The 10,062-nt window shown below is 40.9% G+C and overlaps 1 long non-coding RNA gene across 1 annotated transcript; it reads left to right on the forward strand.

Moving 5' to 3' along the window:
• The first annotated feature begins 4,767 nt into the window (after positions 1 to 4,767).
• LOC121088444 lies at positions 4,768 to 9,830 on the forward strand. Its single transcript, XR_005827953.1, has 2 exons — positions 4,768 to 4,902; positions 9,554 to 9,830. It is a non-coding gene; the product is annotated as an uncharacterized LOC121088444 (long non-coding RNA).
• Positions 9,831 to 10,062: the final 232 nt, after the last annotated feature.

Genomic DNA, 10,062 nt, shown 5'->3' on the forward strand with positions numbered 1-10,062 from the left:
CTTGGAATTGTATCATAATCTGAAAAGAAGGGGTATCAGATTCTGTTTGCATGAGAATTTAGTTGTCATTTCCTAACTTTGTGTACTTGAATTTGCAACCACAGTGATGTTCTGTTAATGTAGGTTTTGTGTGTAAGGCTGGATATTACAGAAGAAGAATGGAGAAGATGAAGTCTTAATGAATTTTTTGTTGTTTCAAGCTCGTACTGATTGCACTGCTCACAAGTGCCTATATGAACAGGAAGCTTTTTTCCCTGGTTTCTTTCTAGTGATGACATTTATAGACAAACCTAATAGGCACAAATAGTGTCAGACACCTAGATGTCTTTTATGCCATTGAAGGTGTAAGAATGTTATGACACCCCAAACCATTTATATTTGTTGTAAGCTACAGTTAGAATAGGATTCTGCCATCAGATTTAGGGGTTGCTCCCTGACATAATACTCCTAACAGGTATTCTTGCTTCTGAGCATTTTTGAAGAAACTGGGACTAATGAATTACGTTTTTTTGAAGAATATTTTGACAGCATCAGTATAACATGGCATGAACAGGAAGAAAATCCTATCCACCAGTATACACATGGTAAAAACTTGGATGCAAGTGACACCTGCATGACAAATTGGGTGCTAGAAGACACAGTTATCATTGCTTGATTTCTGTCTGTGTGCCCCATTATCTCAGTAGATCGATTGTTTTATATACTAGTAATCAGGTACACACAGTGATTCTTTTGTTAATCTCTCTCGCTACTGTTGAGCAGATTTAAACTCAGAAGAACAAAAGTCATGGCCTGCCCTTCCTGCAGTAACTTGCAGCAGAATGTCCAAGTAACTAACTTCAGGTGACAAAATGTCAAATCCAGCAGAGGCACAAGCAGAGCATACTGTCTTAAGACATTAGAAAGCTGATTTGAAAGAGGAATTACCCCGGCTGAATTAAAATTATGTTCCAATCAGTTTTCTAGACCAGTGTTCCTTCTGCTAGGAAAGGAGGTAGCTTTTTAGAAAACACTGATTTTCACTTTCCTTTGCTGCAAAGAATAGCCTCAGAAGAAGGACATACTTGAAGCCAATTGTCACAAAATGTTTGGGGTTGGCCAGAGAGCTTGCGACTTCACAAATATGCCTCAGATATGCAGTGCAATGGAATTTCAGCATAGTGTACATCTTTAATATGCTTAACATGCTACTTTAAAGGCATTCTTTGAAGAAGATTTCAGTACACCAAGTCTCCAGCCTGTCCACATGGTAGTTGTGCCATTCTGCACCAAGCCCAGTGAGAAAGTGACACTTTCTACCCTAGAATCTTAACATTGGGCCGATTAACATCCCTTAAATGACAGGATTACACAAAAAGGTCAGTAGCCCCACAACTCTGAGCTTGCCAATTTTGATGCAAACATATGGATACCTTTTCTTTTTTGATACCTTCTTCCCCCCTTACTTTTGTAAACGAAAGTTTAAAATCCAAAAGGGAATGTTTGCAGACCCTAGGGCATCAGCCTTTCTCTGGAGACTGAAGATGGTTATCTCAAAACAATGTGTCAGTTTCTTAACTGGCTGCTAAATCGAGGAGTCTGAAAGCAATATGCATGCTTCCATTAGGTGTGTGTAATTTCACCAGGGACAGAAAGATATGGATGAAGTGGGAAGAGTAAATACAGGAGGATGAGTAGTTAATAGAACTTACTAAGAAATACAATACTAAAAATATCCTGTCCCCGCCAGTTTAAATTCACACCTACTCCTCTCATGAAAAGAGAAAAAAGAAGTTTCCGTCTTCAGTTTTCAAAATTTCATCTGTCTTCTTGGTACTAAGCACCAAATCTTCAGCTGGTAGATGTCATCAGACAGTGCTGAAACTTTACCATATTTCTGAAGGATCCATTCTTCAACACCAGGTTGCCAACTTGACTGTCAAAATTCCAAATGACTCTCAGTGCTACTTGAGGGCAAACAATCACTGCAGTTGCCTGGGGACCTTGCACAATGTTGTCAGCCTGACAAAGCTAAGCTGGGTAGAAGAGCAAACCCTTCTGCAGATGGGTAGAGTGTGCGCTTCATTCCTTAGCCTCTTCCTGTAGCTACTACGGATGTTAACAGCTCTGCCTGCAGTACTGCTGCTCAAAACTATTGCTTTCCTGAGACCTGGACATTAGTTCCTGATGAACCACATCAGCAGTACACTGGGTCTTTAAACCTGTCAAAGCAAACCACACACCACACTGCAGCGTGGACTGGGAGGGTGCAGTGAGTAAAGAGGAAGGAACCAAAGGGTCGCATCAGGCACTTATAAAGTTTAGGTGAAATGAACACAGCAGTACAGCAGGCTGGAATGTAACTGGAGGAAATGCGGGCACAAATGTCTTTTTGACTAGTTAATGAGAAAAATTACATAGCTTCTAATTGGCATGCATGTTACAAACTATGCCCCAAACAAATGGAAATTAGATAGGTTTCTGAACATGCTGTGTAACCTGAGTCCAAATGAACAGGACTCAGAGGGAGAGGAAATTACAAGTGAATTTTAGCAGTCACTGCAAATTATCTCAAGTAGGTTCTTTTTATTTACATGGTTTTGTGATGTCAAGCTGCAGGAGCTCAGAAATTTTCCAGAGCTACTTGCAAGTGCTATGACTTAGTGGAGGTCTGAGGCAATTTGGGGCAAGACTGAAGATCCCATCTCTAGCCTCAGTGAATTACCAAAGATTATGGCTGCTGAGACCACAACTCTGAAAAAGCTATACAGACATGCAAAATACTGCATGTTGCCAGTTTTCCTGGAGAAATCAAGGCAACTTTCGTAGGAATATGTAAGCCTTTGCAGCAGACTAGCCCCAGGTGTGGACCAGGTAAACTGTGGTTCAGCAGGCTGCTTTGTCTATGCCAGGGCTGTGGAAAACCAGGCTGACTGCTGTGACTGCAGCTGTCACCACCCGAAGAACAGGCAGGATGCCTGGTGAGATGTCCACTGCTGGGTTTCAGAGGCCTCTCCAGCAATGCTGTGTCCAAAAACATGGCATCCACCCTCTCAGAGTTGCTGGAGGTGGACACTGTCTGCATGGTCTATAACCTGCCTCCCTCCAGTTCCTTTCCCACAGGAATAGCAGCCCCATCCATGGTCCCTCTGCTTTGAGACAGAAACATCACATTTTGCATATGTTGTAAGAAGGGTTGAGATGGCTGTGCTTTGCAGGACGGGGGCTTACATGTATACCAGAAATGCCCTCTGATTTAATTATAAAAATCGGTGTGTCCTGTTCACCTCTTTTGTAGGTTTTATCAAACAAGCAAACAAAAAAGGCAGCTTCTGAAGAGATTTGGAATGGTGGAATGTGACCCAATCTGGGACACAACACAAACAGAAGGCGAGTGAAAATAAAATGTGTGTGAACCATTTGTCATTATTAGAGACTGTTAGGTAGGTTTGCTACATATACTTGTACACTTAAATGCTTTTTAAAAAAAAAAAATCTAGAAAAAGCTTGCTACATTTTTCTCTATCAAGAAATACTACCTAAAGGTATTACTCTTAGTAGTTCTGGGTAAGAGAGAAGTAATTTCATACAGTGCTATTCACATTCCATACAACTAAACTCACCACCTTTCTAAAAGCAACAGTCAAAACAACCCTCCCTCCCAGGCAGAGACATCCATAAATTCTTTAAAACCTTATCTCATGTTCACATACACACAAAATAAGGGTCTGATTGTGTTCTGAACTGTGAGACTTGGTGAACGAGTGATACAGAATCCCCTCCTAGAATTGCAGGGTCTCCACTAAAAATGCTTGTATGTCTCATCAAGCACTGAATCTCTCCACTAATTTTGGCAGGAATTTGCTCTGTTCCCCTACACTTACCAGTCCCTTTATTTGAAAAAAAAAATTAAATAATCTGACTTAATTATCACATAAGTAATTGTTTCAGAGAGAACCAAAAGATGCAGGAGTAAAGAAGAACTAGTTAGGTGTAATCTACTGCTGGTGTTATGAAAACAGTGCTTTGGGAAATAAGTAGTAATCTGTGTGTGATACAGAACTAGTTTTTGTTTGACATGTGTTCTCTTCAAAGGAGAAAAAAGAAATCAACCTAACCTGCACTTCTGCAGTTAAAAGAACCTCTTTTCTAAAATTGTGATCTATTCAGTTCATGTTTTCAGATTCACTTGATTTATTAAAGCAGTAATTCATGGGTGCAATTGGAAACATCTGGGCAATGGGAGGGAATAAAAGGTAGCCAGAATAAGGAACAGTTGTGTGGAGTGCAGACAAAGCACTGAAGCACTTTGCTGCTTATTTCTTGGTTTTGGGGTTTGTTTCCCCCTTTATGGCTTGTGTTGCTGGGATTTACAATCTAAAAGCTTTAACTCACTGTTAGTGCTGGTTCTCATCTGGGAATATATACCTTGAAATGCTCATATATTCAGTATGCACTAAAAATTAGCAACCTTTTTGTACACTGCTATTCTATAAAAAGTGTAGGGAATGCCCATAAGAGTATCTTTTCCTTTAGCAAAAAGACACAGCCTGATTAGAACATTACATGATCTTAATACGCTTTTGGTATCCTTGGTATCTAAGGACTTGACTCCTAAGATGATGGTGGTAATGGTATGCTGGAAAGCATGAGATTGCCAGTCTGATGACTTTTTCATGGGTTGTCTAGAACTGATGGGTAATGCTAGACAAGAAGGCACACATGGAGGGAAAGAAGGACTGCTGCCAACAATAAAAGAGTCACTGTTGCTCCTTCCTCTATAGCTATGACAAGAAGCCAATGTTCCAGCCATAAGTAGGCAGAGGTTGGTGGGGGATTAGGAACACTGACAGATAACTGGCCTCCAGAGGAGGTTTGGAGTGTCTAAGCAAGAAGATGGTCTTTGAAGACAAGTCCCCAAAAGTGAGTATATAAAAATAAGCATTAACGCATGAGGGGGGGGGGGGGGGGGGGGCAGGAAATGGGAGTGGGGGTTGAGAAGGGTAAGGCAGGGAGATGAAATTGCAGCATGGTGAAAGAAAAGGTGGAGGTGGACAATGGAGCCAGAGACCTATGCAAAAATAAATGCAAAGGATGAAGGAAAAAGCGACTACTCTTTCAGAGAACTGAAGGAAGTAATTAAAATGATATTTGGGAGAAAATTGTAGAGAAGAACCTGGGAAGACTAAAAATACCTCAATCACAGCCCACAGGGTTTCCCCATGCACTGGCTAACTCAACAAATCTCATCCAATTTGTGGAACATTCAAAATACCTTTAGTTACTTTTGTAATCTCCTCCCTGGAAATAGAGTACACATTCTATACTACTAAAGATGCGTCTCACAAGTGGAAGTAGTGATTAATTTGACAAGTAATTAACTATTGACCCCAACTGTCTCATCAGTAACCAACTTGAATAGAGAGACCAGTGAATGTGATGACAGGCAGTGGAACATTAATGAGTAAAATAATGATAATCCTATAGAGGTTAAATAGAAATGACAAAACAGCTATGTTGGCTATTGCCCACTCTGAGCTTGTGCACTAAAGAGGGTAGTCAGTTAGTCGCCAAATGTTACACACCAAAGGAAAAGTTAAGACAAAAAGGCTGAGCCTATCCCTGATCTGATCTCTTATAAAAAAGAGCGTTTTGTGAATATCCACTCTGAGTATAAATGACGTGAGAATTTAAGCAAGAATTGATATATTTGATTTATAAGTACAGTATAGAGAACAATCCCTAATATTTCAAGAGTTCTTTGCATCTTTTCAAGGACTCCTGCTCCTTTTTGCTACCCAATATGGATCATGCTGAAAGTAAATTCCTCTACTGAATGTCAGCATCTCCAATAATGCATTAGCATCTTATCCAAGCAGATTGTTCCAAGAGATTTTAAAATGGTTGGTACATTTTATATGCAGCAGAAGTCTCTAGAGGTGTCTGTTTATCTTTGTCTGCTGTTAATTTGGCAAGGACTGAAGCACTAGGCTTCATCACAGACTAAAACTGTGTCAAGACAGGATGAACTTATGATGAACATGAACCACTGAGACTAATAATATGTAATCGTGGCAAATGTTTCTCCCACATGGGCACTCACAATTCTTCACACCACAGACACTGAGAATATTTGCAGCTGCTTTTGTCCCTCCCTGTAAACTGATGAAGCCCCCACCAAAATGCAAATGAAAATGCTGCCTTTGTCATAGCACCAAGGTCTCATCCTTTCTGCTTCCAGCTTTATTAACAGAAAGATTGTTCGGAAAAAAAACCCAACCACATCAACAACCAAAACACCGAAGCAAAGGAACTCAGAGCAAGAACTTAGGCTTAGCTGTTGCTGGAGCTTTCCTTCTCTGAGAACTTTCTCCCAAATATTCAAAATCTAACAGTCCGCATCTGCCTCCAGCAGGCAGCAGGAGACTCTGGCAGGTTCCAGTCTCCTATGAGTCTGGGGCAACAAGAGGTTCCTGCTCATTTGTCAAGTCCAATTTGAAGTTCAGCTGAAGACTTTTGTGTTATGAGGGTTTCACAGCCCCTTTCTGCAGAATCCAATGCAGATGAAACATTTTAATTAGCAAAAGGATATTGGAGAATTTGCAATGCAAAATTAGACCTGATGATAAAATTGCAGAGGGAGCATTTTTAAGAAAAAGAGAAATAAATGTCACGTTGGGCTTAGAGTCCTCAGAGACAGAAAGTAAGAAGTGGAACTGTGACTTCAAGGGTCTTTGCAAAATGGTAACTTAATCCTTGAAGAATGCAGCAACAAACCAGCTGGTAGGGAGGGGTGATGCCAGATGCTGCAACGTCTGCATTGAGGTAGGAGGGGAGCAGATGAAGTAAAGGAAATGTTGTTCCAGAATAATAGACAGCTAGAGGAATATTACTTCAGAAATAAAAGTATATGAAAAAAAAAAATACAGTGGTCCAGCTTACTGGAAACTGAAGGTTAATGCAGAGCTCTATTGTCTCCTAAAGACAGAGACAATTTAATCTTAATGAGAATTTTATTATTGTTGCCCATCTCTGTGACACAGGAGGTTCATGTCTCTGAGATCTCAGAGACCAAGTTACAGCCAGCCAGCCATTGCCCCAGAGAGTGGCAGAGGAGAAAGTCTTGTAGTGCTGGTGACAGGATTTCCATGGAGGATGCAGAGGGGAAAGAAAAAAAAAAGATGCTTTGAAGATGCTGTACACAATCATTTAAGTTTCAAGCTGGAACTGATGTAAATCTCACACTGAGAATGGAGGATGACAGAGTTGCTGTGGGACCAGCAGCCAGCAATGGACCACCTCATGAAGATAGTTTTTCACTTACACATTAACTTCACCATATGTAGTTTTCAGTCCTGTTGATGATGCATCCTTATGTTTCTAGCAGCTGCCTATGCACAGTATGTATTATGGTAGAGGAATAATGAATCAGAGAATGCTTTCTCATGAGACCAAGCTAAGCAAGATGCCTGTCTGGTGGTAGCCAGCTTCTTTACTAATGAAAAATTCAAACCATTACACTTCCTTCATTCTAAGACTGGCTCCAACACTCAGCCTCTGCCCTACAGAAGAGCTGACAGTTAGACCAATTTTAAAGCATACAAATCTCCTAGGCTGGACTGCATCTTTCCCAAAAGAAGCAGAACTGAGCTTAAAAACCAAAACAATATACCCTAAACCCACTAGTTTTGTCACTAGACAGGTACCTAATAAAGGAGTGTTTTGAACCACTTTTCCCTGACATCCCTTTCACCTGTGACTCTTGACTTCAAAATCAGCTCACAGGAGCACTATAATCACAGAAGCAACAATATCAAGCCCTGACCCCCCTTTCTGGCAAACGCAGCCGGAGGGACAGCTGAGAACATGCTTTGTTGGGGTAGAAGCAGCAATACAGAAAGCATTCATTTCCTTAGCAACTAGGACAACCTCTTCTTTAATTAGCACATCATGATCTGAACTTTGCTAATAAAACCTGCCCACACTGCATGCTAACCATGGGTTAGGTAATCTTGCGCTTGCCAACATACAGCAGCCTACCACGCTTCTGCATCCTGACATTCTCCACGCTAGCACTCTGTTCTCAGGTCCCACATCTGCAGGCATGCTGTGGGTGGTGGTAATGCATGATGCATCCTTGCCGTTTCTCACTCTGGACTCATGATCCCATATCCCATCACACATTTCTCAGGGTTGGCAAGCACAGGGTGCTGTGGAGCAGCTTCTGTGTGTGTTCTCTTGGGATCTGGGAGGTTACTGTCTGTGCCAAAGGAATTTGTTTCCTGGAATTATCTTAGCAGGTACAGTAGAAGAATAAGAGAGCTACCTCACTGCCCAAGCAGCCCCCCTTGGTCTGTCCTCCCTGATTACTACTCTGTGCCACCCTCTCCTGGGGCTTCTTCCCCAGCAGCGTCACTGAGGACTAATAGACTTGGGTAGGAAATCACTAAGATGCAGTGGCACCAACAATTACAGGATACACTCTTCTAGAAGATACATCATATGGGTTTGTAGTGCAATTGTGCTCTGTTTCTGCCCCAATATTAAAAGGAGGGGGGGGGGGGGGGGGATAATTAAATAAAAACCTGATCAAGAAAAACTAAGTATCTGGATAAGGACAAGTTTTGAGAAAAAATAAAAATTAAGGTTTACAAAACCATTGTCATAGCTCAAACTACAGCTCATACCTAGCCACTGAAATTTCTATCAGCATAGCAATAGCAGTGCCAAGTTTAGAGCAGACAGTAAAACTGGCCTGAGATACCATGTGCTGAAGTATTTATTCTGGGCTGAGTTCTGCCCTGCCATGGGTGTTAAAGAGGTAGAGTCCAAAGCTAGCATAGGTATGCCTGTGTGAAATCCTGCCACTCATGCTCTGAGACAACAGGTCTCACTAAGTGGGAGAAATCGTCCATTCATAAGAGAATAAAACTAATTTTTTTTTTCCTAAATGCATTATTTAACTAAAATAAGATTTTAGGCAGCAAACTCTTCCCTTTCCTGTTTTAATGAATTAACCCAGGAATTAGGGAAAGAGCACAAGATCATATGCTGTGCTTAGAGAGCCTGCTCAGCAGAACAGTAGATGAGGCTGTGACTACTTGTGCGATCACCTTCGGTATGTGTCATACATACGTCAAAGTATGTGTCAGGAGGTTTCTTAATGACAAGATTTACATGTTACAAATGTCAAAGGAGATTGTTTCACAACAAAGCAGAGATGACTTCTTTAGATATTCGGTTTGGGTTGTGGGTTTGGGTGTGGTGGTTTGTTTTTTTTAATGCATGTTGAATAACATGAACTGAAAGAGAAAGCTGCTGCTAACCTACAAGAAGAGAGATTCCTATTCAAGATACCAGATACTCCTTGTAAATGTACTCTCTGAAAACCAAGAAACTGCACCTCAAGATCAGTAATTTCTCTGAGTACACGTGCATACCTTGCAATATCTGCATACATACAATATCGAGCCTATGTTCTCAAAATGTGTTTAATACTTGCAATACTAGCAACAAGGTGCTTTTCTTCTGTGCTTGAAAACATCAGATGTCTGACAGATCATTGCCCCAACAGAATCAGAGATTCAGAGGAGTGATGTGCTGTGATCAAAGACACATGCCGTGCTTCTGAAGAGGAATTCAGGAAATGCAACTTCAGCTGGTATAAAGAACTGTCACCTCTTTGCTCTGGTTATGTGTATCCCTAAATTAGCCATTAGATAATTCTGCCACTGCACTGAACTTCGGCACATTCTGCGCTGAAGGTATTTGTTCTGCCTTGTCCAGGAGGAAAGGCTTTAATGGTAGTTATGGAAATAGAAGAGAGAATAAAGCTCCCATCCAAATCTTAAGTTTTGTGTATTTTCTTGTCTGACTGTAAAAGTGATATTCCCAAAGGTGTGGAGTCTGGGATATTTTAAAAGTGCTGATGAGCATCATCCTATTGGTAGCTTAATTAAACACTAGATTTACCCATTACGCGAGACAGTTTGTTCCATTACAAAATCCTTTCCTAGTGTATGGAGGCATAAAAAGGAAGTGTAATATTAACTGCATAAACTATTTCTATAAATATAAATATTT

Source organism: Falco naumanni, chromosome 5 (assembly GCF_017639655.2).
Source record: "Falco naumanni isolate bFalNau1 chromosome 5, bFalNau1.pat, whole genome shotgun sequence".
In the NCBI taxonomy this organism is placed as follows: Eukaryota; Metazoa; Chordata; class Aves; order Falconiformes; family Falconidae; genus Falco; species Falco naumanni.